Genomic DNA, 6,961 nt, shown 5'->3' with positions numbered 1-6,961 from the left:
AGAATGACATCACGAAGAACTCAAGTGCTTTTCATCATTTTACGTTGCCTTCCTCATCCCAGTCTTAAGGTTGGCCTCCCTCATCATCAAAAAATGGCTGCCTGTTTGCAAATATTGAGCAGCAGACTAGTGTTGGCATCTTCCCTTATGCCTGTTCTCACTGGCCTGGAGAACCTTTCCCTGCAGCTCGTCATTAGACTTCCCTCATCTCATTGGCCAGAACAACTCCCTTCTACACCAAATACTGGCAAGAATGAAACTGCCATGATTGTCTTAGATCAATCAGGATGTACCTCCTTTGTACCTGCTGAGCAGAGTGTTTCCTGAAGAATGGGGCACACAAAGGAGGGTGAATACTAGAGCAATATTAGCATTTCATTGGAACGGTGAAAGAGGAGTAAATGACTATGGAGTAGGACAGGGTCTCCTAAACATACATAGACTCCTGGTAGAGAATGAGGGGAAGAAGGGGTGATGTGGAAGAGGAAGGCAAGACCTGAGGGGTGCAAGTACATAACCTCTCCCCACCCCCCGGGGTGTGGCAGGGCCTGTGAATATGATGAGGCACTGCCTTGGCTGGGACACATTGTATGAGAGAGGCGATGGGGCAATCACTCCCAGGATTACTGTGTTATATAAAAGTCCATTCTGGCAGCCTGGAGGGAGGCCGTCCTGCTGGCCTTGGGAAACATCCCTGTCCTGTGGTGAGAAAGAAAATACAAAGCTGTGGTCATCAAGACAGTGTGGTACTGGCACAAAAACAGACACACAGATTAATGGAGCAGAATAGAGAACCGGAAGTGGACCCTGAACTTTATGGTCAACTAATATTCGATAAAGGAGGAAAGACTATCCACTGGAAGAAAGACAGTCTCTTCAATAAATGGTGCTGGGAAAATTGGACATCCACATGCAGAAGAATGAAACTAGACCACTCTCTTGCACCATACACAAAGATAAACTCAAAATGGATGAAAGATCTAAATGTGAGACAAGATTCCATCAAAATCCTAGAGGAGAACATCGGGCAACACCCTTTTTGAACTTGGCCATAGTAACTTCTTGCAAGATACATCCACGAAGGCAAAAGAAACAAAAGCAAAAATGAACTATTGGGACTTCATCAAGATAAGAAGCTTTTGCACAGCAAAGGATACAGTCAACAAAACTCAAAGACAACCTACAGAATGGGAGAAGATATTTGCAAATGACATATCAGATAAAGGGCTAGTTTCCAAGATCTATAAAGAACTTATTAAACTCAACACCAAAGAAACAAACAATCCAATCATGAAATGGGCAAAAGACATGAACAGAAATCTCACAGAGGAAGACATAGACATGGCCAACATGCACATGAGAAAATGCTCCGCATCACTTGCCATCAGGGAAATACAAATCCAAACCACAATGAGATCCCACCTCACACCAGTGAGAATGGGGAAAATTAACAAGGCAGGAAACCACAAATGTTGGAGAGGATGCGGAGAAAAGGGAACCCTCTTACACTGTTGGTGGGAATGTGAACTGGTGCAGCCACTCTGGAAAACTGTGTGGAGGTTCCTCAAAGAGTTAAAAATAGACCTGCCGGGATCCCTGGGTGGCGCAGCGGTTTGGCGCCTGCATTTGGCCCAGGGCACCATCCTGGAGACCCGGGATCGAATCCCACGTCGGGCTCCTGGTGCATGGAGCCTGCTTCTCCCTCTGCCTGTGTCTCTGCCTCTCTCTCTATCTCTCTGTGACTATCATAAATAAATAAAAAATAAAATAAAAAATAAAATAAAAAATAAAAATAGACCTGCCCTACGACCCAGCAATTGCACTGTTGGGGATTTACCCCAAAGATTCAGATGCAATGAAACGCCGGGACACCTGCACCCCAATGTTTCTAGCAGCAATGTCCACAATAGCCAAACGGTGTCCATCGGAAGATGAATGGATAAAGAAGATGTGGTTTATGTATACAATGGAATATTCCTCAGCTATTAGAAATGACAAATATCCACCATTTGCTTCAACGTGGATGGAACTGGAGGGTATTATGCTGAGTGAAGTAAGTCAATCGGAGAAGGACAAACATTGTATGTTCTCATTCATTTGGGGAATATAAATAATAGTGAAAGGGAATATAAGGGAAGGGAGAAGAAATGTGTGGGAAATATCAGAAAGGGAGACAGAACATAAAGACTCCTAACTCTGGGAAACGAACTAGGGGTGGTGGAAGGGGAGGAGGGCGGGGGGTGGGGGTGAATGGGTGACGGGCACTGAGGGGGGCACTTGACGGGATGAGCACTGGGTGTTATTCTGTATGTTGGTAAATTGAACACCAATAAAAAGTAAATTTATTATAAAAAAGAAAAAGAAAAGAAAATGGGGCCTCAGCCATTCACCTGCAAGGAACTGAATTCTTCCCACAGTGAATTGGAAGAGGACCCCAGACCTCAGATGAGCCTGCAGAGCTCAGTTTTCCCCTGGTAAGATGCTACGCAAGGGAACCCACTAACCTGAACCTAGACTTCTGACCCACAGAAACTGGGCGATAATAAGTATATGTTGTTTTAAGCCGCTAAATTTGTGGTATTTTGTTATGCAGCAATAGAAACAAATATACCCACTTAGGACTTGTGGATGAGTGAGAAATAAACTTATTCTTTATGTTAGGCCCTTAAGCTCTGATGGTTCATAGCAGCTAGTGTTACTTTACATAAATACGATGGTATTAACAAGGTTGCTCCTACAAAGGCAGTAACAGCCCCATCAAATATTCAGGGACTGTCTCCTCTGGAAATTTCGTCATGGGGACAGTCTCCTGGGTCTGGCCTGCAGCATGACTGTACCTGCTAATGAAATGGAATTCCGAACAGCTATGACTTATTAGTTGTCACCTCCAGATTATATCACTTTTCATTTTGGGTTTTGGTTTGCTGCAATTAATTATAATCTGCGTCAGATACATAAAGCATGATATCTCTGAGAATCATCAGGGTTGTCTGTCACATTTATGTAGCAGAAAAGGTCCTGCATTTCTGGCAGGTGCTAAGGTTTTATTTTATTTTAATTTTTTACCCCAAAGATACAAATGCAATGAAACGCCGGGACACCTGCACCCCGATGTTTCTAGCAGCAATGGCCACTATAGCCAAACTGTGGAAGGAGCCTCGGTGTCCAACGAAAGATGAATGGATAATTTTTTATAAAACAAACACACAAACATCTACTCTCCCCAAGTAGGATTTCAGGCTTTTTAAAAATGTCCTAGCACTTTTTGAATAGACTCGATGGCTTTCATTTAAGTGAACACAGAATAAATACCAAGTACTATGCTGGTAATCCACATATGCTTTCTTACTTAATGTTTATACCAACTTCTAAAAGGTAATAATATCAATCCCATCTTCTTGATGAAACTTGAGATTAGGTTAAACTATGGGCCTAAGGTCACAGCTTTTGAATGGCATAGCCAAGAATCAAACACAAGTCCACCTGACTCATTCACCCATATGTGAATTCATCTGTCATTCATCTAAAATTCCATTTCTAGGCACCAGTTATGGTGTGATACATAAGATAAAGAGCTGGGATTGGTAAATTCTGTCAAGAGCCATTTATTTATTTATTTTTAAATATTGTATTTGTTTATTCATGAGACACACACACACACACACACGCACACACACACACACACATAGAGGCAGAGACACAGGCAGAGGGAAAAGCAGGCTCCATGCAGGGAGCCCGACGTGGGATTCGATCTCGGACTCCAGGATCACACCCTGGGCCAAAGGCAGACGCTCAACCGCTGAGCCACCCAGGGATCCCTGGGCTGTAATTTTCTTAGCCCTGGTCTAGTGAGAAGACTGGCATATTGTGACACACCCTGGGAAATGCAGAGATATATATACACACACAGGAACACGGAGAAGGGCCCCTCAGGGGCAGCTGTGATGCACAGCCCCGTCCTCCCTGCCCTTGGGATGCTGCTGGCTGCAGGCTCTCAGTGAAGGGATCTACTTCATCTAAAGGCATTCATCCTCCCCTGAGTCATGGCTGATAGATGTGAGGGTAGGGGCCCCACTCTCTTTGCTCAGTTTGGAACAACTCTGATGGGCCACCCTAGCTTCAATGCTCCCCAAGGAGTTGGCGGAGGCCTCTGTCATCACTGTACTGAAGCTGAACATCTTCTGCTCACTCCTGCCTTCCAGGTCTCTTCCAGGGTTGTCCTCAAGAGCACCTCTCAGTAAATTCCCTGAAGGTGATTCTCCAGTTCAGAGTGTATGCAGGGAAGCAGATGCAAGCAGGTGAGTAGGGGAAGGGGCTATAGGATATAGAGGAGAATTCTAGTCAGAAGGGAAAGCAAAGATATGGAAATAAGAAAAACATGATAGATTCCAGGAACCAGGTGTGGTTCATAGCTGCTGGAGAGCGACGTGTGTTGAGGAATTAGCTAACGATGAGGCCGAGAGGAACGTGGAGGCTGGATCATGTCAAGCTTCAAAAAGCAAACAGTTTCACATCTGAGGATGGAGTAACCTCCAAGAGGTGGTCCTGGGGGTCTGCAGGAGCCTTCACCTTCTGACCATGAAGCTAGGAGTACAGAGCCTAGAGTAGCCTCCACTGGGAAGGCTGGAGGGAGCTGTGTGTCCTGGGGAAAGTCTGGCCTCAGGGAGTCTCTGGACTGAGGACATGTGAAGACCCCACAGAAGAATGGTCACCATGCTTCGAGATTTCAGAGGACACAGTGGAAGAAGGCTAGGGCTTGGGGAGTGACATAGTAAGGCAGGGACAGCAAACTCAGATCAGGGTGGAGAGAACCCAGAAGGGAGAATGTGTGGCTGGACGGGCTCGCACTTGAGGTGAAACAAGGATGAAGTGAGGCTTACCACTTGGGGGAAGGCTGCTCTCCCAGGGAGGGCCCAGATGAGGCCTCAGTCGGAGCTGGGGACCTGGCCTAATAATATGTGGACATTGTGGCTCCACCAGAGCAGTCACTGTTAAATGCACAGGGGCTTCAAAGCCAATAGACCCAATAGTGGGGGTCAGGGGTTGTGGATGGGGACATGTATGGAAGGAAAGGACTTGAAAGAGCTGCTGTCCTGCACCAGGGCATCCTAAAGTCCAATGAAACCTCCTTTAAAAAAAAAAGATTTATTTATTTATTCATGAGAGAGAGAGAGGCAGAGACATAGGCAGAGGGAGAAGCAGGCTTCCCGCAGAAAGCCTCATGTGGGACTCGATCCCAGGACCCCAGGATCTCGACCCAAGCTGAAAGTAGAAAGACACTCAACCACTGAGCTACCCAGGTGCCCCCAATAAGACCCTTAAATGTCTATGCTTTTCTATTTTACAGTTTTTTAAAAAAATAAACAAGTAACATATGATATCTAAGAAAATTCAAATAATATGGCTGCACGGTAGTCCCCTTTTATTCACAGTTTTGCTTTCCATGGTTTCAGTTCCCTGCTGCCCAGAAGCAGATGTTCCTCCTACTGAGAGATCATCATCATCAGATCACTGGTGGCCTAATGCTGTGTCACAGCGCCTATGTCATTCACACTTCACCTCATTACATAGGCGTTTTATCATCTCACGTCATCACAAGAAGGAGGGTGAGTACAGGAAAAGAAGAAATTGTGAGAGAGACCACATCCACATAACTTGTATTATAATAAATTGCTGTAATTGTTCTATTTTATTATTAGTTATTATCATTATTACTCTCTTACTATGCTTACTTTATAAATTGAACCTTATCATAGATATGTATATATGGAAAAAATAGTACATAAAGGGTTTGGTACTGCCCACAGTTTCAGGCATCCACTGGGGTTCTTGGAACATGCCCCCCATGAGAAGGGGGGATGACTATATTTGTAATAAAGAAAGAAAATTACTTTAGAGAATTACTATCACCATTCTTAATATTCCACCAAACAATTGGCAATAGTTCGATGTACATAATCCCAGAACAATTTCTGTGAACTTACTAATATTTCTCATACTTAAAAATATCTATCATCTATTGATCTATTATTTCAATACGTTTTAAATGCATAAATTTGCCTACACATTTTGTTCTGTGACTTGCTTTTTCCATGTCGGATTACAGATATGTATGTCATAAATTTTGCGAATTTTTTTCCATGCTATGGATACAATGTGTTGTATTTAATCACTACAAAATTGATGGCAATTTGCGGCTGTCCTATTTTTTGCTGTTGTAAGCATTGCTGCAATGTACCATATGTATATTTGTATACACAAATGCACAGGTCCACTTAAAATATAATAAAAACTAACATTTCTGGAGTCTGTTGTGGGTTGGGCATGCTGCTAAAGTGCTTACATGTGCTACTAATTTAATTCTCACAATTACTCTTTGTAGTAGATTTCATCATGGTCCCAGTACAACAAATGAAGAGACTGTGCCTGAGAGTTTAAGTAAACTGCAACTAATTCCCCAAGAAAAATAGTGGAATGAACTTGCTAATTGTCATTTAAAAAATATTTTATTTATTAATTCATGAAAGACACACAGAGAGAGGCAGAGACATAGGCAGAGGAAGAAACAGGCTCCCTGTAGGGGAGTCGATGCAGGACTCGACCCTAGGACCCCAGGATCATGACCTAAGCTTAAGGCAGATGCTCAACCACTGAGCCACTAAGGTGACCCACTAATTGTCATTTTTAAAAGACATCCTATTGTTATATGATCGTAACTAACTTGGACTGGCATCTTTACAAGGTTGAGTCTTCTCTAAAAAATGTCATGTCTTTCCATTTACTTAAATATCCTCATTTGTCTTTCCATGTTTGCATGTTCCTCATATTGGATTACATATTCCTCGTTAGAGATATTCCTGAGTAGGTCATAGTTGTTACTGCTGGTTCAAAGAAAATGAATGGATTTTTCCATTTTGATTTTGAGCTTGTAGCATACCAAATCACCTTAAGAGTCGTAAGA

The 6,961-nt window shown here is 43.3% G+C and overlaps 1 protein-coding gene across 5 annotated transcripts in view; it reads right to left on the bottom strand.

Annotated features, from left to right (window-relative positions):
- The window catches only part of STAC (SH3 and cysteine rich domain), a 149,064-nt gene that overhangs the window by 118,304 nt on the left and 23,799 nt on the right, over positions 1–6,961 (bottom strand). The window lies entirely within an intron of this gene.

The sequence above is a fragment of the Canis lupus genome, chromosome 23 (genome assembly GCF_003254725.2).
Source record: "Canis lupus dingo isolate Sandy chromosome 23, ASM325472v2, whole genome shotgun sequence".
NCBI lineage: Eukaryota > Metazoa > Chordata > Mammalia > Carnivora > Canidae > Canis > Canis lupus.
Note: the sequence above shows the minus strand (reverse complement) of the source record. Positions and strands in the feature narration are given on the sequence as shown.